The 23,791-nt window shown below is 39.7% G+C and overlaps 1 protein-coding gene across 3 annotated transcripts in view; it reads left to right on the top strand.

The window, feature by feature from the left end:
• Positions 1–23,791, top strand: part of SOX5 (SRY-box transcription factor 5) — a 645,390-nt gene that overhangs the window by 10,310 nt on the left and 611,289 nt on the right. The window contains exon 1 of one of the 3 annotated variants that reach the window (XM_040565750.1): positions 252–809. The exons of the other annotated variants lie outside the window; for them this stretch is intronic. The gene's annotated coding sequence lies outside the window, so the exon portion shown is untranslated. Of the gene's footprint in view, positions 1–251; positions 810–23,791 lie in introns of those variants that run through there. 3 annotated transcript variants of the gene reach the window in all.

The following is a 23,791-nucleotide window of genomic DNA, read 5'->3' as shown; positions in this document are numbered from 1 at the left end:
TTGGTTACAGCCCTACTTATTACCAAGCATGCCAGCATCTGGCAGGAGTAGGGCGATTTGGGAATTCACTGCTTGAAGCCATGGAACAAAGTGTTCTGATCCGACCCCAGCAAGCGAGTCCAGGACTTGAACTGGAATCTTCAGGAGCAGAAAAGTCATAAGTGTCTGGAAAATTGGCCTGTTGAGTCACCACGCAGGCACTAAAACAAAACTAATTTTAAGCAGGTCAGAGTTCAGTGATTCCCTCTGGAATCTAATTTTTTTTTCCCTTAAAAAAAAAAGTCTCATGTTTTAAGTGAAAAGGGTCAAAGTTGATGCACTGCTACAATTTTTGAATGCTTTCCCTTAAGAACAGCCACCCAGGCTAGGATTAGCATGAAGGGCTGCTAGGCTGGCACTTCAGTGTCTGGGTTAAAAATATTTTAAAGCAGTAAATGCAGTCAGAACAGAGAGAGAGATCCCTGGGAGCCTTCCTATTCAAAAATGTGCGAGCTCAGGGCAGCAACTGCAATGTAATTTAGGGCAGTATATGCTTCATAGGTTTAGAGAATATTGCCTCTTGTTAATGTTACATTGGAGGACAGTGGGATAGTAGTAATTTTAGAGAGGTGGTATTCCTGTTTGTTTTACATTGGAAACTTCAGAATAAATAAAAAGAAGCATCAATTGAGGAAGAAATGTAACTGCCGAAAACCAGCAATGAATCCACTTCTGAGCAGACTGTAGAAAGGACAGGGGAAAGTGGGTATAGGAACATTTCCGTGGCAATGCAGCTGCAAAAGGAACTTAGCAGACAAAGACGAAATCAGGTATGTACTTTAAAAGGCATGTGGGCAAACTTTTGTCTAAGAGCTCAGTGAGGAGCCTGCTCACATGAAATTACAAAATGTTTGGGGGGATCGAATGACAAAAAGCTTGTATTGCTTTTCCATTGCTGCAGAAATGGGGCTGTCTATAAGCAGGAATGATTCAAATAGCTGTTTTCAAAAAAGTGCTTGGGAGAGAGAGGGAGGTTTTTCATTTCCATTCCTTTATGATGATTGTCTCCTTCTTTTTTCCCTTCGTGTCTTACAGAGGTCCCTTTAAATCTGCAAGTGAAAAAGATGGGGTCTGAGCTACCTAGGAAAGCTTGAATCTGAATTCTGTTTGTGTCAGGCGTTGTGAGCTTGGTGATCTCTGTTTATCTCTTAGGAAATAGTCGTGCTTGCACAACATGGCAAATGCAATGCACAGATGTCAGAAGAGCTAAAACAAAGAGGGCTGTCTAGGAAAAGCAATGCCAAACCTAATGGCCAGAGTGGAGAAGCAGCAGTGGGGACTTCTGTCTTCTTTTTTTCCCCGCGCCTCTGCGTGGCCATAGGCAAATCTTTAGGCCAAACTGAAAGCTCCTTATTCCTGTTAGCAAGCTGTAGCTCCTGCAAACTGTGCTGTTGATAGGAGGATGTTTGTGGGAATGGTTGCCCACGTGTGGGCGCAAAGGTTTACGCTCTGGCCATAAGTACAGTTGTCAGACCGGCCTGCTAATTGACACCTATCCCACGGGGCTTCCTCTTTGGTGTGTAGTGACTGTTTGGTGTGTGGCTTTTTTAGGTGAGGTGCTATAAAGTTTAAAATGTATTAGAAGAACCTCAGTCGGCCTTGCTAGCACGTGAAGTTACTGGAATGTGTCCCCTCTGTGTCCACGCAGGTGTGCAGTATGTGGGGATTTGCATGGGAGGACATGTGAGGCTCTGAGGTCCGATTTGTCTTCCAGGTTACAGCAAGGTTCTCACTTTTCTCAGGCTTAACAAGTAGTGACCATAGTTTAGTAAAATATTTATTTCAATTTAGGGAAAACTTTCTGACATGCAGTTGCTTTTGTGTTTAAGATCACAGTTTGTAGCCCTTTGAAGTCTGCACGTTTGAAGGAAAAAGAAGTGCTTAGGATAAACTGAACTTGAATTAAATTGTGTAGGCAGATAACAGATTGAATTTGCGGTATGGCTCGTTTTGCTAAGGAAGTAAGTCAAGCAATGAGTAATGCTGGGCCGACTTCTATCACAACAGGAGGTGATGTAGCTTTAGTGCAAGGTAGTGTGGTTCGCTGAATCTGAATTATGGGCCGATTCTTCTAACTTCAGGGATGATAGTTCTGAAGAAAAAAGTTCATTTTTGATTTGTATAACTATGATTCACAATTGTAAAGCTAGGATAAAATCAAGCAGGTTTCCAGCCTCAATACTTTCATTCGCAGTGATTTAGAACTTGCAAACTACTAAAGGTTTTGGTATTATTTTTCTTTTTTAAACTTTGTATTTCTTTTCACTAATATGTGACCAAGTGGAGACTTAACAATACAAGAGAATTTTAGGGGGTTAAGAGACAGAACATGTTGTGGGAAGTTCCCAGATACAATCCTGATTTTTTTGTTTGATCTCTGCCTAAGTAATTCCACAGTTGTCCTTGTATCCAGCCCATTTTAAATCTTAGCCTAGCACAAGAGGGTTGCAGCATATGCATGCTGTGCTGATCCTTTTTGTTTAACTGGCAATGCTTTTACACTCAAACTAGCTATCAGAATATGATGGGTCAACAGGATCGTTCTCTTTATCATGGAGCACACCTGAAATATCTGCTTAGGCAATGCTTGTGATTTCTCAGCAAATACTCAGCCCAGTGGGGAGCTGCAGGACTCACCTCCATCTCCCAAGGGTTAACAGTAACCTATAATAATAATTGTGTGGCACAAAAATGCTTCTTTTTATGCATTACCTATTTCCAGAGGCCTAATTTGGGTTTTGTATCAAAATGGATATCACAAACACTTGAGCTTCCCGCTGAGAAGGAAAGTGCTACCGAGAGATTTCGTTCTCTGTTATTCTCCTGGTGTCCGAGAGGGGTGAGGGGGCAAAGAAACAATTGCTGATATCTCTAGCAGTAAGTATAAATAGTAGCAGGATGGGTTGCAAAGGTAAAACAGTTTGATAGTGTTGTTCCTGTGAAAGCCTGACCTTTGTTCTTTTTAGAATATATATGTGTGTGTGTGTGTGTCTTCATATAGGAAGCAAATTTACACATCAACAAGAAAAAAAAAAGTTGTATTTTGTAACTGCACAAAAATGTCACCTGTCATTAAAAGAAAAGAATATTGTAATGGAGTAAAACGAGGTTGTGTATTCATGCTTCAGCATGCAGACAGCTACATTCAAAGATCGGCATGCATGTGTCCCTGCTCTCTCTGTGTACATTTCATGCCAGATTCTACTGTAGATCCAATTGAACTGTTTTCATCAGTTGCTTTCCTCAAGAATTTGTTTGTTGAATGTTTTCACATACAAAAAGTTATGTTTGGATTTTTTTTTTTCTTTGCTGTAAGAAGTAGAAACAAGGAAAACAAAAGCTAGATTTTAAGAAGATTTTTTTTTTTTTTGAAATCAGAAATGCTTAGTGAACACCAGATAGTTTCTGCCTCCCTTAGTATTGATTTTCCATTGGAAAGGCATGTGGGAGGAGAAGGAAGATTTTAACAAAACCTAAAAAATGCTTGTGTTTCAGAATTTCCTGGCAGTTGCTATTTATTTTTTTGTACAAAATTTTGTTACACTGAACTTGCCCCAAACCCATCCTTTTCCTCCTGCCAATGTAGATGCTCCTGGGTTGGAGGAGCTCTTACCTTGCAGTCTGGTTCCTGCCCAGCCCACCCATGTCTGTCCCCTTCTCCTCTCCCCGACCTCCTGCTTTGGGCAGGAGGGTAGTTCCCAACAGGGAAGCTACCGTCTTTGGTCAGTTTCTGGAAGGAAGGAGTTCCCAGTGCTCTGCTTTGTTTTAGTCTGGAAGATTCAGGTGCTAAAACTTGGAGCTGGTTTGCCAGCTAGTGGGTACAGGCAGAATGCTTCACCTGCCTGGTGGGATTTATCCAGTTGGTTTCAGCACTGTACATGCAGGGGCGTATCGGCTTTGGCCTGCAGTTGCCTGGCTGAGCACAGAAGTGGTCCTTGAGAAAACCAGCGCTCGCTGCCCCGAGCGTAGCAGATTGAGTGCATGGCGGAGAGTGTGGAGGGTGCAAGCTGCGGCCCCGGTCTGCTGCTGAAGTGCTTTGGTGTGCTGGGCAAGTCTCTTGACCCCTTCTTCCTCAGTTTTCATGTGTTTAAGGATGTACAGACTTACCATCACACATGGGTGTTGCAAGAATTAATTAATTGCCATTTGTACAGTTTCGAAGACTTCTAACCCTAAATAAACAAGAACTTAATCAGTTATTTTTCTTCGTATTTGTACCACAGGAAAAATCTACTAATTTATTTCCAAGTGCATGACACACAAAAACTATCTTCACACTTCTAAGTGGAGCTGGGGCTCGATGCCAACACTTTTTTTTCCTAGTGAATATGGTATACTTGTACGTTCAGAATGGTACAACCTTACATTTTCAACCAGGATGTGGAAATTTTTTCTTACTGCATTTTTATACTTACAAGCTGTAAATAGCAGGCACTTCTCTTGGGTCAAATTCTTTGGTCCTCACAATTGCACCCATTGCCAATATCCTTTAGCATGTGCATTTCTGTGGCATTGCTCTGACTAGTAAACTGTATGTGTGTTTTTCCCCCCATGCATTCTGCAGTTTCCTTATACGTTAATTATTGCACTTTAAGCATCTGGGGATTAGGAGAGTAGAATGGGGACAAAATGTAATTGGGATGCTTGTCACCTCTTATCCTCTTTCCTCGGTGTGCAGAGAAGCTCCTTCGTATATTGATTTGGGAAAGCGGTGTAAAATTGTGTCCCACACCTGATGCAACAGTCTGGAAAGATCACGCAGAGCACTGGTTTAGTGTGGGACATGTAGGTGCAATAGGGTGAAAGGAGTCAGAGATCGTGACCATCTCTGAATTTCCTGTCATAAGGGAGTTAAATCAGAGCTAAGGGTTTGTCTTTTAAATTTCCTTTGTTTTAAGTTTTGTTTTTTTTTTTTTTTTTTTTTTTAATGAAATGGGGGAGGGAGAGCAATATGCCACTGACATGCTTTGGGATCTGAGGCTCCTGTGGACCCCATAGGATGTCAATGGACTCATTAAGATTTAGCCAAGTTTTATGCATTATTCATAATATACATTCACAGCATGCACCCTAAAGACTGTCTCCTGTGAATGCTTAGTCAGAATCATTTGCATTCTGTATTATGGATCCATAATATAGAATACATTTAGCTACATTGTGTGTATTATTCTTTACACATATTTGCAGCCTTTACTCTTCAGGAATATGCAGCAAATGTGTTTAAACAATAGCATGCAGTTGTGTTTTGTCACTCCATAAAAACTAATGCATAATAAGAACCCTAATGAAAATTAATTATTGCATATCAGCAATGGGCAGTTTTTTTTCCTGTCTTTAGCTTCAGTGACATTCTAAATGTACTTTTCTAACATATTTAAGAGGTGTTTTAAATTCTGGGCTGATATTTTGTAATTTTTTTGTTTTGAATACATACAAATACCATTTTTGATGTGGAAGGTTGGCAGGTGATGAAACACCAAATAAAGCTGAGGTGCTTAATAATAAGTGTCATTTGCTGTGAGTTTACTCTAATCCGACAAGCATTATTTCTGCTGTACATGACAAGACAAAAGAGTCAACAAAACACCACATCAGAAAATTAATTCTCTTCCTGTCATCTGGATTGTTGGAACTCTTCTATTTTCTTCGGCTGCTGTTACATCATGGTTATTGGTCTGGTCTCAGCTTTACCACAGATGCACTGAGTAGCCCAGAAATGTTCCTTAGTGTATATCTGCCTTAGTTTGCCCATCTATTACACAGAAATAATAGAAATTGTACTCCTTAAAGTCCTGTGTAGTAACTGTCTACTTAGATTTACTCTCTCAGTGCCCTGTCACTGCTGATAGAGAACATTCCTTTGGGAAATACTGTTCTTGCAGGAACACTGGATTTCTTATAGGTCCAAAGAGTGAAGTCAGGGAGATGTAGGAATTATAATATAAGCCTTTGATCCCTTTCCTTTTTCACGGAAGTGCTACAGTTCTGCAGATGACGAAAAAAAATTAAAAGTAGATGGTGATGCCTTTGTCTCAGGATCCTGGCCTGCAATGGCAAAGGTAGTTTCTCAACCCTAAATACACACAGTAACGAAGGACATCAAGTGACTTTTTGTGTAAATTTTTTTTTCCAAATGTTGTAATGCTTGATAAAAAGCCAATGCTTATCAAAATAATTAAAACAAGCAGTCGCACTGTCATGTAAGATTGAAATGGTTTTTCATCATAGGCTAAACACAGGTGAGTGTTTTGGCAAAGTACAGTCAGGAAGTTGGTATGAAACGATTTCAAAATCTTAAGGACTATTTATATTTACTTTTTTCCAGTAGTTCTTCCTGTTTGTCTTTAGGCAGCATTCGTGCATACATTCCCCGAAGAAACAATAGAGAAGTTGCTGGGAACATGTTATCTTTCGGTCCAAAAGTGGCTGTTGAGCTCTTGGTGAAATAACATCTTAAGTATACAGATTTCGTTGCCTTTTTGTTCAAAAGAGATGACCGGTTTTGGATCAGAAGTTTTCACAATTGAATTGAGAATTTTAAATTTGTTTATAAATATATGTGTTTTGCAGCATGCCATTGCTGTTACTTGTTCGTTTTGCTTACATAGAAATTGACAGTTCAAGATGTTTAAGGCTGAAGCATAGAAGCAAAACATTTCTTTTTTTCTCTTATACAAGATGTGGTAGAGTGGAATCCTACTTGGGGTATGGTGATATAAAGTGAGAGTAGTCATTGCAGAGGCAGCAGCTGTACTGCTTTGAGAGCAAACATTACATTGATGGAACCACCGCAAGGTAGTTTTCTGTCCAATAGAGCAAAGCCTTTCCGTCTTAGTTGCTGTTGCATGCAGGGGGCAGGGACAGGAAAGAAAGACAGCAGTTAGGAAATTGAGATTCAGTTTTCCCTTAGCCTAGTGCTGAAATTTTTTGTTACATCCTTTGAATTCTGAGCTCTCCTTCCACGTTTTCTCCTGTTCCATCTCCTCCCCAGCTGCTGCTGCTGCTGCTGCCCTGGCACCTCTCTGCTGCACCCTTTCTTCCTTGCTGCATCCGGAAAGCTCCAGCATAAAACCCAAACTAATGCATGCAAAAAAAAGATGATTACTTTGGTTTCTGGTGCATACTTACAACACTTACGTTGTCAGTCCATCTCATTAGCTGGACATCAGTGTCTGAGACCAGTGAGAACATATTTTTTTCCCATCGCAAATCAAGGAAACAGGAACATAAGTAGCACTTGAAAAAATACCCCTTTCAGATTGGCAAATATGCTATATATAAGCTGAACTGGCATTTTTTTTATTGTTCTCACGAATACCATCTGCATATCAGCAAATGTAAGTTCATTGCCATTTTTGATGCTGTGAAAGCTGCTTCTGGAGAGTGAGTAGAACATGCCTTTTAGTCCATCTCAGTTCAGGCTACAACTCTGTGTGTATGACACCACAGTCTCCAGAGCATTCTGTGATTCTGCTCCTTGTATTTTTCTCTTGAGCAATCTAAATTCATACTGTAAAATGTGCAGTAGTGCAATGAGTATGTTTTTGTTAGCGTTATTAGGCTTATGATGTGGAAAATAAATAACTTGCTACCTACTGTTTTGCAAAATTTCTAGGAAACTCCTAGCAGTTTTATTTAATATTTGCAATAGGTAGTTTTATCTTTCTAAATGATTTTAAACAGTCTTTCTTCAATGAACAGCTGTTTAAATAGGAACTAGGGTACATAGGAAATGAGCACTGTACATTAGGTGGACTCACAAGGGATGGTAAGAGGAGCAGAATTTTCTTTTCCTCTACTAATCTCTGTGCCTTCATGATAGTACCTTGCCTAACAGAGTGCCTCTATACCAGGTTGTAATTCAAAAATCCTCAAGTACTGTGTTACCATTATTAATAATTATACTATACAAGTAGTGATTTGAATGGATAGATTTTAAGGGGGTTTTAGTGTGTTACCTACCATATTGTTAGTCCATTGTACAGATGGAAAGGTGGTGTTTTTACTTCTGACTCGGCTCTTCAGTAGGAAAGACAGATTTTCCAGTTAGCCAACACTGTTCTGTGCTTTGTTCTCTTGGCATTGTCTGTCCTTTGTCCAAAATCATCTGCATAGTATTTCTGTCCATCCCTAATGTTAAAAAATCTACTCTCAGAACACTCACACATCATAGGGTTTTAAAAATAGTAAAATCTGATTTCTCTTTTAATAGCCCTGGTTTTTCGTTCAGGATCTATAACTTTGCAACAATAAGATTCAGTGCTTTAGAAAAGAAGCTGAGATATTCATATGATCACAAGAGTTCAGGCTTTAAGGAAAACACCAGGGATTCCAAGACAACAGAAAAAGTTCATGGGTATTTGCAACCCTGGAGCTTCCTGGAATACATGATTAAAAGGAGCCATGAAGACTCTCAGGTTTTGTGCTCCTCCCACACACAAAAGATATTTCACCTTGTGGTGCTTCATGGGATGCATAATATCCAAAGAAAAAAAGGTGAGACTGTGTGTCTTATATCCATGGTCCCCGTATAGTAGAGTTGGGAGCATAGGAATGCTGAGAACATTGTACTGCATTTTAGGGAAGATGGCATGATCAGATTTTTCTTTCTATTTAGGTAGAATTATCAAAGGAATATTTTTTCCCAAAATTTTGTTGAAGAGGAGATTTGCACAAATTCCTGTACTGAGCATTGCTTAGCAACTTTGACTGGTTCTGAAGACCCATGTCTTTGAAAAGTGTACTGTTCATCAGTGGCCCCTTCCACTGGTCATTGCTTCATTGTTTGTACCGTCAGGAGGTCAAGCAGCAGAGACCTTTCTCTTCTATTTTGCTGTCTCCTTCCTTACAACAGCTTCAGAAATCAGCTATGGCCATACTCAGCCAGGACTCTTTATCTCCCAGTGTGGACAAGGCATCATCTTCTATGTTCTGAGTTTCCATAACATTTTCTGATGTTTGTGGTGTGCACATACAAGTTTCTCCTAGGAATAATACCACCAAATGGCTGTTTTGTTTTGTTTTCTGGTGATTGCTGGTAAAGCTTGAATTCTTGCTGGAACTCGTTGCCAGGGTGTTCCTTCACCTCTGTTGCGTCTCATCCTCAGACCAATTAACAAGACATACAGTAGCCTGCTTTGCTATTTGTTCCTGATTTTAAAACCCCGAACTCGCTTTGCACTGTTTCCTCACTTTTGCTAGTTTTACAACAGTGGTGCTGCTCTGTTCTTAGTGCTGCATCTTAATGTTCAAACTGTTTTTGTAGCAACAGAGGAAAAAGCAAAGATGGGAGAACAGAGCTAAATTCATTCATGTCAGTGTTATTTTAATGCTAAATCTTGACAATAAATATTAGTATTATATTATTGATTGAAATGTTCAAGAAGAGGAGTTGCAGTCCTCTTTTGAAGATCATCCCTCTTTACTGAAAAGGGGGTTGAGAGCCCTGTTGAAAAGGGTAAAAGCTGAGGAGCCTGCTAGGTATGTCCATTTTAAATGTGTGCCATGTGTGCTGAGGGTGACTTGGTTCACACAGAATATTTGCAGTCAAGTCAAAAATAGAACTCATAACTTGCGTGCTTGCACTTCCTCAGCCCAGTCCCTTCAGAAACAAATCTCCACATTACTTAAAAAGAACAGAGCTGAAACATGACCGCTGGAGTTTTCATCGACTGCCAGTTGTTGATGTAGAAGTGAGAGTCAGGAGGAAGGTGAGGAGCAAAAATTAGGACAGCATATTGGGAGGCTTACGTAGATGTTATGAATGCTATACCTGCCCTGCAGTGTAGTCTTTTTGTCTTCATGGTTATCTGTCCAACATCCCCATTAAGTACTGAGTTACTAGAAATATTTTCAAACTAGTGCTGGTATGGTGATGATGTATTCCTGTAGTTCACCAGAACTAGGGATTATATGGAGTAAATAAGCTGCAGACAATTGCAGTCTTGGTTGCAGCTGGCTTGTTTCCTAAATATTAATACTAATACTACACTAGAAAAGTAAAACAATTTAAAAGAACTGGTTGGAAAATCTGTACAGGTGTAAAAGTTAAGCATATGGCAGAGCAGAGATTGCCAATGAAAATGACAGATGATTAACATTCATTAAAACTTTCAATTAACACCTTGAAAAGTTCCATAAAATAATAATGCATATAAATAACGTGTGATGTCTCCAAACACTCTTTTACCTGTTTTTAAGGAAAGGGAAGAGAGAGAGAAGAAGCAAAATCTATTGTAAAAGTACTTATTACAATGATTTTTTAGTCCTTGGTTTTTTTTTGGTTTTTTTTTTTTTTTGGAGGTCAATGGTCTAGTGCTAAATAAAATGAATTTATTTGAGCTGTCAGTATGAGAAAAAAAATGGCCTGGATGACAGTTAGTTCTTTGTGTTCCCAAAGATGAGCAAAAATTCCATCTTTTCTCCCAAGCAACAACCACAGGACAAGAGGAAATGGCCTCCAGTTGTGCCAGGGGAGTTTTAGGTTGGATTTTAGGAAAAAAATCTTCACTGAAAGGGTTGTGAAGCACTGGAACAGGCTGCCCAGGGAAGTGGCTGAGTCCCCATCCCTGGGGGTGTTTAAAAGATGTGGTGCTTAGGGACATGGTTTAGCAGTAGACTTGGCAGTGCTAGGTTAATGGTTGGACTTGATGATCTTTGAGGTCTTTTCCAACCTAAATGATTCTGTGAGAGAACCTGCAAGAAACTGCAGTGCAGTGTGAAAGAGGCTCTGATCATTTGACTAACTGCAGAGATTAGTACATGACAGAAACTGCAGTTCTGTCTTATAACCATTATTATCATCCACATTACTCCTAGCTTCAGCAAGATCTTTCCACACTATGAAGAATTCTGGGTCTGAGCCTTTTCTTGTTGGTGCATACACATGAACTAAGGATTTGTCTCATCAAAGTAAACTTTGTGACAGTAAACTGAAAAGTCAACATTAAGAGCTGACTTAGAAGTCAGTTCTTAATGTCAGCTGTTAATTACACCAAAAAAAAAAAGCTTCCAAAATTAGGTATGCCCAGGCTTCTTTGTCCAGAATTATAATTCTGAAGGGAAAGAAATGCCTTGGTCTTGTAAAAGCAAGCATGAGGTTTAAGTGGATTCATGTGTATATTACCTATGTATTCTTTGAACCTTGGGATTTGAGTTCTTTATTTCAAGAAGAGTCCATTGTTACTGGCACTTGCATTCTTTTTTCTGTTTTTGCTAAGTCATTGTGTGTGTTGCTGAGCATTTCTGTTGTACTGGCTAGGCCCAAGTGCAGCTGAGCTCTGTGCATCCGGGGGTCCACACCTCAGACATGATCTGCTCTACTCCATTCCCAGCTGAAATTCTTGCATTTGTTCCTTAGCCATCTTCATGTCTTCTTCATAACTGGATCCAATCAAGGCATGTGTGGTGATTTAAAATGTTAAACCACGTTTTCTTCCTTCTTAAAAGGCTGCTTCGTAGGTTAGAATGTATGCCTATGTGTTGTTGCGTTTTCATCCTGCCGTCTTGTTAGAGCTGCCATTTGAGGTAGTTGAGGACTCAGGCAGAACATTGTGATGGCTAGTTAAAAATATTACCAAATACCTTCATTAGTAAAGCTATATGGCTTTGGGGTTGTGAGAGAGATGGAGGGATAAATAAGACAGCTGTCTAAAATGTCAGTTAAAATGCTCAGTATTCACTTGGGCTGTTATTTCATACGTGTGGTTAAGAGTTATTTTGCTCTGTTTTGAGCTAGGTTGTCACTGTGTTCCTCTTACCACCAGGTGTAATTATTGACTAGACCTTGCCAAATCAACACTGCAGCTCCTTCCGCAGCTGGCTGTGCCTGTAGTCCTGCATGGGCTGCGCCAGGCAGACAACCCTGCCCCTCACAGCAGCATTTGGGGGCTGACATAGCTCTGTTACGCTTAGTGCTAACACTTTCTGCATTGAACCAGCCACATCTGTATTGCAAAGCTCTGGGCCTGTATTTTGTCTTGGTCCCTGGGACAGTTCTGCGTCACATTTGTAATTATTTCTGTGGGCTTTCAATTCAAAATGATGGAAATGCTGAGCAGATAGTATGGCAGGCTTGAGGGGTGGGGTGATTTTTCCATAACATAGCACTGAGTTTGTGTGTTTTGCATTCTGGTATTTGGTTTGTGGGTGTTTGAGGATGAGAGGTCTGCCAGAAAGACTGAATGAGCCAAATTTGGCATTACACGTAGACATACTCTAGCATGCATACACATCTCCTGCCAGACAGTTTCCCCTTGGAGGGGACCTTGCAGTTTTTTCCAGAAGAAAGCCAAGGAGAAAACCAGGTTTTGTGCAGCGGGGACGATCAGGGCACCTCAGTGCAAGAGTAAAATAGGAAGTGATCTAAGTAAACCGTGTACACACACGCATCCTTACAGCTGAAGGCTAAATGAAAAAGATGAGTTGGAGAGGTAGCATCAGTTCGAGCATACCTGCTCAAATTTTGGGGCTTTATCTCTCTATGTAGTCTTGGGGACCCCCTCCCTGAAATAGCACGCAGATTATGAAGTACAATTAAATAAAACTGCAATTAGAAGCAGCAGGAGGGAAAATAAAAATCTATTGGTTTGGTGTCTTTTTGCATTTGACCGCTCTTGGACTGCTATTTTCAAAAGTGATCAGCAGTGGCATCTCTTGGCTTCCAGGAAGGCAATGGGAATTTTACGGCTGACGTCAATGGGAGCAGAATGAGACCGATGTTAAGTGCTTTTTTTAAAATCCTGTCCCTAGTGCACAGGCAGTTTCATTGTTTTCCCTGATATTTTTGTGGGTCTCGCACAGATCAAGGAAGAGAAAATAGCACGTAAGAAAGATAAGTTGTGGTTGTGAAACCACAATAACTGCCAGAAGGACTTTGGGGGCAGCTGTGGGTCTTGGGACTGCTCTCAATTAATGTTACAGATTTGACTTGATTTTAGTACGATGCTATTACTTTGAGCATCTTTCCTTCCCAGAGGACATAATCAGTAAAGTCCACCCTTATCTGACACAAGAAAGTCCAACAGTCCCACTGATGAGCTCCTGATTTGCTGTAAATGGAATTTTTCCCTTTGGATTCATTTCTGTTGTCCTCCCGAAGCCTGACACCTCTCAAAAGTTCATGCGTTTGGCATGGGATGTAGAATGCATTTTCCTCTAAAGCATTTTGATAGGCTGATCCACAGTGAAGCCTTCACACTGTGATGTCTGGTCTCCCTTGATCCGTATGTCTGACACTGATTAGCATGAATGGCCAATATGTACGTGTGTGGAAGAGCTATTTAAACCTAAGACTTAACTTATCCTAGGACTCTAGGCTAATCTCTTTCACTCAGTTAAGGTCAAGGTTAGAAGATTACTCCAAAGAGCGAAGGAAAGGAAAACAGTTTTGAAAATTGGTACACAAAATATGTGTCTGAAAATGATGAATTTTAATCTCTCCCTTCCTCTCTTGCCATCCCTTGTATTTTCCTATTTCAGGCTATTTGTTAAATATGTATTGAAAGACATAGTAATTGTTTAACAGTAGAAGTGCTGATTTTAAAAGTATTTTGAATTAAGGAACGAGTGGTGCATTTAAATTTGGAGAATTCATAGCCAGGTGACTGAGGGTGTGGGTTAGCTCTGCAGAGTTCATCCACCTGATGCTACGTGTACTCACATGCTGCAGTAGAGTGGTGTTCTTGTGGCTCGTGGGGAAAAAATTGTGGTTTGTGGGACAAAAAGCTGATTAGAGTGATCAGCCTTTGCCCCATCTCCAGGGGATTGCTTTTTAGGTCAATCAGGAGAAATCTGTGTGGAATGTAATGGCATTTGTTGAGCAATCAAAAATTTACCCTTGAGCCTACAAACTGCTCTTGTGGTATTTAGCGCACACACACAAAAGAAAGATAACCTATGTTGCTTTTTTACCCTCTCTTTAAGCAAGGAATAATAAATATTCAGCATTGGCAGGAATCTGTCGTATTGTAGTTATGTTGTTGATTTTAACTGGGTGGTTCAAAAAATCATGTGAGGGATAGCCTTGATACAGATAAACTAGAGGATGCAGTAATGCTGCTGTTCAGAAGTCATGTACCATCATATAGAATACAATATTTTTTGAAACTATAGATGTGGTGTTACGTATGGGAAGAAGCTGAGCCTTGCACTAAAAGCATTGATTTCATTTATGTATGTTGTGTGTATTTCTTTGGTTTATAGTCTTTTAACAATACTAGCTGAAACAAGCTCACTCTTTGCCTTAGTTTCTTCTATTAGAAAGAAATAGTAAGGTTTATGTGTGTAGGTTTTCACCTTTATATCTACTTTAAAATCCTTATCTACTCTGAAATCTGTACATGAAAAGAGCACTGAAATGATGATTAAATGCAGCAGATTTATAAAAGTGGACTCTTTAAGATACCGTTTAAGTCGGTAAGATGAGTTAACTTCCTGCTCATTTCATCATATGGATGAGCTCCTGATATAAGAAGAGCAGCAGAAGTTTGGCTGCCGTATGGAAAAGGCAGTAGTCATGTTAAACCTTTACATTCCCTCAGGTGAGTGCTTCTGTCTATCTGTGGTGCATTTTGGGTTTGGTTTTGTTTTGTTTTTCAAAGTGAAATATGCATTCCTTAAAGCCCCAGTTATGCAGATTGTTTTGCAGCAGAAAGACCTTTACGTCTGCTCTCGAAACAGCATGGAAGTCAATGAGGCTTTGCATGCAGTGGTCTACACATATGTCTGGCAGGACTTTGGCCTAAGTTCTCTGGCTCGTGATCTGAGAAGAAAGAGTTCATCCTTCAAATGGGAAGAGGCTATTTTTTTCTGCTGTTGTATATATAAAGCCTGAGACTGTATTTTTTTGAAAATAATTTTGGTATTTCTTTTGTTTGGAGCATACCATGTCATAGCATCATCTGAGTTTAGCACAGCATTTGCTTTCAATGTTGGAAAGCCAAAGCTCTCGTAAAGATTTTAAATCGTCTGATAATATTTAATCAGTTCATAGACTGTGCGTGCTTGAATAGTAAGCACTTCTGAAGAGCTTGCACCTTTAAAAAAAAAGTGAAGTACACTGATAATATTGCAGAGTGTAGAGAGGTTTAAAATTATTGGAGCACTTAATTTTTTCTATAATTGCTTCAATTTGAAGGGAACTAGGCAAAATACCAAGCTGAAAATGAGTTGCATTAATCGAAAAAATCATCACTCAGAAAGTAGGATTTAAACCAAAATGCCCAATTAAAACAAAAACCACACCAAAAATGTTGGAGCTAAAGCCTTAAAGTGATGAGGCTCACATTCCTCTGTATTGGCTGTTGACTTTTGAGGATATTAGAGCAGCTTCACGCATGCATTTCTCTGAAGCCAGCAGAGGAGTTAAAGTAGAGTCTGAGGTGCGTTGCTTAGAGCAGAAAGCAGTGCATAGGGAAACCCACGTTTCTTGCTGTGCATCACAGTGGGTAGCAATCAAATGTGAGGACATATCAGCTAAAGGTTAAAATCTTTTTGTAGTAAGCTGACGATAAGCTAAAATATTTAACACCTCTGTGGATACCTTATGTTAGGTATAGAGCTTTTTGGTACTACACAATTATATTTCATAATGATTTAATGAGCCTTATTTAAAAAAAAAAAAGGAAAAAAAAAAAGTAGTTTTATCACTTGAAAAGTACCACACAAACCAAAACAAAAATGAGGCATATTGCTGCAGCTCAAGGCTCTTTTTACATTTTCAAGACAAGAAGTTTACCATTAAAAGTCAAATAGTCTGTTTTTTTCTTTTTTTTTTTTTTTTTTTTTCTGGTCTGTCTTAAATTTAGCATAAGCACTGACTGTTACTAAACAAGGGAAAGCTGAAAAGAATTTTTGTTTGTTTTTGAAAGAGGATGAAGTATTAGTGTGAATATTATACATCACTGGAACAGAGTCGGTCCTGACGAGTGAGTCTTGACCACATATGGTTCCAGTCGATTTTAATATACCAGGTATGACTGGGTTATACTCAGGCTAAAACAGACGGCCAGCTTTCAGTATGTAAGCGGTCATCTTGGAATGCATGGGACAGCTCATGAGCTAGAACTCAGCTGTGGATTTGGGTATCTGTCTGAACCCGAACCGCCTTACTCACCCTTTCTTTGCCATCGTGCAGGGTATTTTCAGATACCGTGCTTTGGTAGGATACAAACAACTGTGTAACTTTGATTTCATATTTTACCTATTACCTTGCACCATGTAGATGCGTGTGGTATGCATAGTTGTAGCAAGTGAGAAGTGACAAATGTATGGGTTCCTATGAAGGTAGCACCACTTGCATTTTGTCTCAGATCTCCGTGATGGCAGCTGGCTTTACAATAACGCTGGCACCGACAATTTCATTGTCTCAGATCCCCACCTGTGTAGCTGCAAGACTGTGCGCTGGTTGTTTCTAAACCACAAGTAAAGAAGGGTCACAGAGAAGTTCTGCCGCTGTTGTTCTTTTTATCATTATTTGCACAAAACAGTGTTTGGGCCAGAATGTGTCACCGGTGGGTAAGCTGTGTGAAAATTCATTTTAGTAAGTAGTGATTGAAGAAAAAACATGTATTTCCTTTTTATTTAAAGTCTAATAATTTAATGACTGCTTTCAAAGTCAAATTCTTACAGGGAAGTTCTGTGTTTTGCATGTGGCCCTATTGACAGGAACACACTGTACCCACAGCCTGTTCCAAAATGGCAAAAATGTTTGAGGGAAGGAAACCTGCATCCAAGTCCTTGTGTTTCTTAGCTGGGGAATAATAATAATCCATCCTACAGTAAAAGTACCATTGCACGGCTTGAATGCGAATATCTTAAAAAAAATAAATGTCTAGCCATGACCTTCACCTTTGGGAGGTGCCTGGGGTGTGCCCTGCATTGGCTGCGGCGGTAGCAGGAGCAGTGGGGCTGGGAGCAAGCAGCATGTGAGGGACTGAGGTCACAGCAGCAGGTGAAGGAGACATCCATTGGTTGATAAAACCATAAAAAAAGATGTTGATAAAACCTGGTTGTGAGTTTCTCCTTGCAGCTTCTTTGCTCTTCATCCTTGTAATCCTAGGCAGACTGGAGATATGTGCCTTACACAGAGCTCAGCAGAGTCAGGGTAGGGTGAGTAGGTTGGAGGTGGGCAATGGTGGAGCCAATGGGCAAGGGGAGTGCTCAACATTTTGTCTAGTTTTTACTTCTGCTTTTCCAGACCCATGTGGAACTTGACAGTTTTTGCCACTATGTTTAGACTAATTCAATATTTTAATGGTCTCTCAGACCAATGGCCCAATTTTTGAGGCAAATTCATGGAATCATAACTGTGAAAATAGTGTTCAGTCAGGCCTACTATTATTATTTTCTAAATATCTCATCAAATTTACCTGGGGATGATGGCAGATAATTAAAATTTTGCTGCAACTCTGCAAAGAAAGAAAGAAAGGATCAGAGTTTTGAAGGAAGTTAAGGGTTACTCAGGTCACAGTTGAAAAAAACTCTTCCCTGGGCCACCGGTGACATCACATGTGAGTTTCTATCACATCTATTCTGATGTATCAACCTTCTTCACCTCACCAACATACATTTCATTGTCTCCCCTGTTTTGTTGGTATGTCCTTCTGTGCTACATATACCTCAAGTTTTCCACATTCTGATCTTTCAGCTCAGGTCTAGCCAGCTACAGGTAGTATACAGCTACTGACCTGTGCTGGTACTCTGAGAAATTATTTTTACTGTTTGTATGTGCTTTTTATTCCAGAAATGTGTACACTAAACATTAATGATTTCAAAGTCTAATGTACTTGATAACAACTTCAGATGACCCAATTGCATGCTAGATTTTTGTATTTGACACTCTGCTTCCATTCTTTTCTTCCCCCCTATTTTTCATGCCCCCTTGTTGCTGCTGGTAATATTAATCATCCTCAGGAGCACACGTTCTGCAAGTTGATGTGCTGGAAGTTAATACTTTAAATAGTCACAAGTTTGTTTTTTTTCCCCCTTTCTCACCTGCACCTAAACCTATCTTCAATGCAGAATGAAAAGAAGAAGTGAGAGGAACAGCAGTGATGGTTAGCTATATTGTAATTCCACTGCATTTTGATTAGCCTTACGCTCAGTTTGCTTGGGTTTGTAAGTCACTCATCAAGGCAGATACAAACTCAGAGAAATAAAACCCCAGCTGCATTTCTGGAGGGATTTTGCTCTTCTTTCTTCACAGTGGAAACCAAATTCAAACTATTCAGCAGTGGTAGTGGGAGATGGGGGAAGGGAAGCTGATCGTTTTGGAAATGTCTGCATATTTTGAAGTGAATTTTTATTCTTCCACTGTTTTGTGTCTGATAATATTGAAAATAATTGTTGTCCATTATTGTTATTTGTCAATAAGGCTTATTCTTTTCTATTTCTTTTACTTGCCTTTGAAGAGATACAAAGCTGCCTCTCTTACTGTCCGTAGCTGATCTCTTATCATCCGTCCTGTACTTCTATCTTTGTAACATATATCTGTGAACACCTGTGAATATTCCTTACTGTGATACCTCTTCTGGAAAGCAGTATTTTGGTGCAAATACAGTAGCGGGTCACAACCATTTCACTCATTAACCCTCCATTATTCCACATTCTGTACAGTGCATTCTGTTTCTTGCTTTTAGTCTTTTTTTTTTTTGATTCCTCATAGAATCACGGAATATGTTAGGGACCTGTGGAGGGTATCTGTCTCAACCCCACACTAAAAAGAAAGACTAGTTTTGAAGTTAGATCCTATTTTAAAGTTAAATTAGCTTGCTCAAGTCATGAATCACACATAGCTCCACTGAGGATTAGGCACCAAACAGAAGTATGGTTGTACAAATTTTCTCCACGCAGCTTTGCCCTGTGAACTTCAACATGCACCCCTCAGACCAACATCCTGCAGGAGAGCTCAGCAGCTGCCAGAGACATGCATGCACACACTCTCTGTGTGCTCCTTACTCAGTCTGCAAGGGCTTGGTCCATGTGTAAGGACTGAGAGCTGATCTCACAAGCACTTGGTGGCTGATGGTGACCAGTACGCAGCACTTCATGGAGTACAGACTCCACAACTGAAATGTATCATTTAACTCACTTATAGGAGGAGACTTTATTTTAAATGCAAATATGGATGTTTTTATCCACACATGCATTAATGTTTTAGAGTCCTGCCAAGCTCTTTTAGCTGGTTTCTCAAGTTAATTATATGTTACATAGTGTTTAGGTCTTTTTATATTTCTTGAAGAAGTGTTTTAATTTGAAATATATTATATGCCATTTAACTGTATGTCTTGTATTATGAAAAGAAGTAAACATGAGCAAATGATCTCTGTACTATTTACCATTTCACAATAATGCCCTCTATGAACTGCAGAGTATTTTTTCAGAATGTCATGCAAAAATATTTTATGCTTCTGAGTATGGAAGTAAGAAGAAAAAGGTTCTTTCTGATTTACCCATTTTAAGACAGATTAATCAGCAGTACAGTCATTGGCAAGCATTGTTTTTAAATTAGGGGACACAGTCCACTGAGGATTTGTTGGGAAGATCTGCCAGTTCTTCTATTTCAGCAAGGTACAGTCTTGTTAGAGGAGTTGTTTTTCCAGCATTTTCAACCAATGCTGAACAACTGTGGACTACTTCAAAGAGCCTGTGAATGGTAGTGGTGAAAAGCAAGAGGTTCTCAACAGGCTTGAATTTGTTATCCAGAGGTCTGAGTTTTTATTGGGAACTTGTAAGGCTTCTACAGAGTAATGAAGGTCATAACATGTTTTGCCAACTACTAATCTGTCTTAGAATCAATGGACTGAACAGGAAAGACTCAAACAGTACCTGGATAACCACTTCAAAGAGGCACCAGAATGGGCTGTCACAGTATAGGGCGGTTGTGCATCCTTTCTAGTGCTTGGCAATTGTGTAGGGAGCCAGAGCAAGGGACTGATCTGGCTGCAAACTAACGCTTAGTTTTTAATTGACACACTGTCACACAAGCATCAGCAACTGTCCTGATGATGTAGCAGGAACATATGGCTGAGGGTCAAAGGGAGAAAATTGTCTTTTAGCAGATACTGGCTTTTGTGTTGACTCCTTGCTTACCCTGCTTTGATCTTAGCTGACCCCATTTTGAGCAGGCAGTTGGACCAGAGACCTGCTGAGGTCTCTTCTGACCTGAATTTTTCTGTGATCCTATGGAAGTGATTGTGGAACTGCTGCATCTTTTTTAAATACTTCCGTTTTGTTTTGTTTTGTTTTGTTTTGTTTTTTCCCAGCTGCAGGGTCTGAAATAAATGGAGGAGGGATTTTTCTGTTCAGCAGTCGGTTGGATAAAAACACGGACTCTGGCTGTAAGAATAGCTTTTTGGAGAAGGCAGCCACCCTGCATATGTGAACTGGCTTCGTGCACTGCCATCACTGCACCTTAGTGGTAGATGAGGAGTATATGGAGTCCACAGCTAGTGGTGGTTGGAGCTGCCCAGCAGGAGCTGTGAATACCTGCTTTGGGCTGACATACAAAGAGGAGACATTGGGGAAAACCCATTGTGAGGGGTTGTTCTGTCTCGAATGGCACAGGTGTAGTTGCATCTGCTTTGGAGCCCAGTATGTACAAGTAATTTTATACACAACTGTGAAGCTCTGTGCTGCAAGAGGTTATAGATGGTCTGAAGTATAAATATGTTAGAAAGCAATCAGTCAAGCAGATAGAAGAAAAGTCCATCAGGGCTGTTGAATGCAAAGACGCAGATGCAGTCTGGGGGCTGTGTTTTGGGGTACTTGGAAAGTCTGTGAGCTGTAGGTTGGAATATGCACAGGAGGAAGAATCACTCTATATCTGACTCTCTTCTCTAGTTGCTCACTGGGTATGTGTTCCCAATCAATGCCAGGGAATTGAATGGAGGGCCTTTTTCCTGGCTCCGTATGATTATTCATACAACCCCTTGAAGTCCTTTTGGAATCTGTTTTACATGGTTGTGTAAAACAGGGAATGTAGATGAACTGCTGATACTCCATGTGGTAGGGATTTGCCACTTGGAGATGGACTAGCTTTGAACTACTTGATGACTTTCATTGCCATTAAAAAAAAAAAAGTGCTAAATTTCATCATTATATTTTATTATTAGACTTCTGTTTGCAGAAGCATCTGTCATTGTAAAGCTAATTAAAATCTCGACTGCTGAAGTTAGAGCCCATTTTAGACTGAATGTCCTACCTCAGGCTGCTTACCTTCATACTGAAGTATGCTCGGGTTGTACTGTATGAGTACTGTTCCTCTGAGACCTTAACAAATAGCTAGGTGAGACTACATGAGACTCTTCTGCTGTGTGAAACTGATACACAAAGCTAACTGGGGATCCAGGAAATACTGACAAGGGATTAATGATTGCGAGATCAGATGCCATTTTTAAACATCAAGAAAAAAAAGCTTTTTTTTTTTTTTTAAATAAATTCTCCATTATGATTCCCATTTAAAAATAGCTCTTACAGTATTTCTTAGGAATTAAGGGTCCGTGTCCTGCAGTTAGGTCTCTGTGCTTTTGCAGAACTAAAACCAGCAGGGCTCCACGGCAGCCCAGAGGTTTGTCCACTAGGATCCAGCTGCAAGCCTGGAAGGAGACTTTGTTTGTGTCTTGGTCTTAGTTGCTCTGGACTGTAGCCAGAGTTTCGCCTCTACTTAAGGGCGAGACTGTACTCTGACAGGCTTTCTGCTGGTGCAAAGAACTGCTGGGCTGTGTGTTGATCCAGCATGCCTTAGACGTGTAGTGCAAATTATGTAGTATCTTAGTGTTAGCATGTTGACTTTTCCTCCTAAAGCCTGGTCATACTCGCATTATAAAGCTGATACTCACATTAAAGTTGGTGACAAAGCCCTTCTTCACTGTGAACAAGACTTGATTTTAAGAGACGTCGTTAGGATTGCGTGTGCCTGTGTGCATCTTTATGGGCTGCAGGATTTGCATAGCCTCGTTTGTTTAATCTTGTAGACTAGTTATGGGCTTACATTCTTCTTCAATGTCTGTCTGGTTTGTTTTCTCAAAGTGATGGGCAGGCCTTTCCCAAACAACTCTGATCCTCTAATTGATCTGGTTTTGGAGCTCCCATTGAATTCAATAGATGTTCTGAGCATGGAACAATTACCGGATCAGGACAATGTCTATTTAAGTTCAGTCAAGTCGTATAAAAGTGCCCCTTTTTCATCCCTTCCAGCATGAAATTGATTTCATGCTTTTCAGGCTCTTGGAGTATTTATTAAACTATCGTTTATTCATTTAGTTCCTTTATTATTTAATTTTATACCAAAATGTGGCTTTGGTCTGTAGAAGGAAAAGTGGGAAACATTTTGCTATTTTTTTCCCTCAAAAAGTACTTATGTTCTTGCCTGTTTTTTTTTTGTTTTTGTTTTTGTTTTTTTAAGGCACAGCACTTCTGTGCACCTTGGAACAGCAGTGGCTAACAGCTCTCAACAATAGAAGCAGGAATAATGGCAGGGGTAGCAAAGACATGAAGAGTGTTGAAAAGCAATATTCTTCAATGTTGGGAAAGTAATAAAAGGTCAGAATGAAGCTCAATAGAAAAGCCATTATGAAGGGAATGGGCAGAATTCTTGTTTTATGTTGCTGTCAAGAGTTTGGATTTGTTTTCTTTCCATTCTGACAAATTTTATTTAGTTTAATTCCGATTATTATTATTATTTGCTTTAACCCATGCAGCTTTACTAAATGTGATTTTAAGTGTGCACAACTGTAAATGGCTATGTTTTAGAGACTTTTTCTCTTTCTCTTTCTTATTTTGAACCTTCTGTATAATGAATTCTTAACCAAGAATTATTGTTTAGTATTATTTACTCAGAGCTAGGCTGTACTACCAGAATACAGACTGAACAGCAACACACTCTGCTGTTAGCTCTGCTAACTTCTGAGGACTGCTTACAAAGGAGGATGGGTGCTACTGAATGTATTTCATGTACTACTCAAAAGTCCTTGTCATTAATTGAATTCTACTGTGTCTGCAGTCAGTGTTGAAATCTCCATTGACTTCCATGCCAGCAAAATTAAATCGGCTGTGACTGCTTTTGATAACATCATCCTGGAATTTACTTTCTTGCCCCTAATTAATTAAAAAGACATTTTTGCCCCCATTAGTTATGGCCAAAAGTATGTTTTGAAAATAGGACAGATAAAATAAAATATGTATGGCTTAAAGAGATGCAAAATGGGTATTGATGCTAGAATCCATCCTCATTTTCTTTTGGTTTTGATGTAATAAAACAATTCTGTGTGATGGGGTGCTCATGTAAAGCACAGACCTCTTTTCTTTTCCCTTCCCTATATGAAAGAGCAGCAAAGTTGCCTGATACAATTTAAAATCAACATCCACCAGGTAAGTCTTTCTTTCAGGTATCTCACTGGCTGTTCACCGTCTACTTAGTCAGTATGTCCAGACAGGCAGTAATTTGGTCTATTTCACACCTAAATAATGTGTAGTGACTACATGTGGCGAGAGCCTACATAACTCACATTTTTTTTTCCTCTCCTGCATTTCATGTTTTTTCATCATTCTCATTTCTCCTAACAGTGTCCTATAATATCCCACTGCAGATAATGCTGTGAGTCTGGAAGTTCTATACAGATGTCCTCCCAGAGCTGTTAGAGACAGATTAGGCATCCATTTCAACAAAGAAACAGTCCAAACTCTGTACCAGTTCCTCTGGGTAGTTTTATGCAGACATCTTTTTGTCTGCAAATTTTTTGAGCAGTTATCA

This window comes from Cygnus olor, chromosome 1 (genome assembly GCF_009769625.2).
Source record: "Cygnus olor isolate bCygOlo1 chromosome 1, bCygOlo1.pri.v2, whole genome shotgun sequence".
NCBI classification, from domain to species: Eukaryota; Metazoa; Chordata; class Aves; order Anseriformes; family Anatidae; genus Cygnus; species Cygnus olor.
This window is presented reverse-complemented; position numbering and strand designations above follow the sequence as displayed.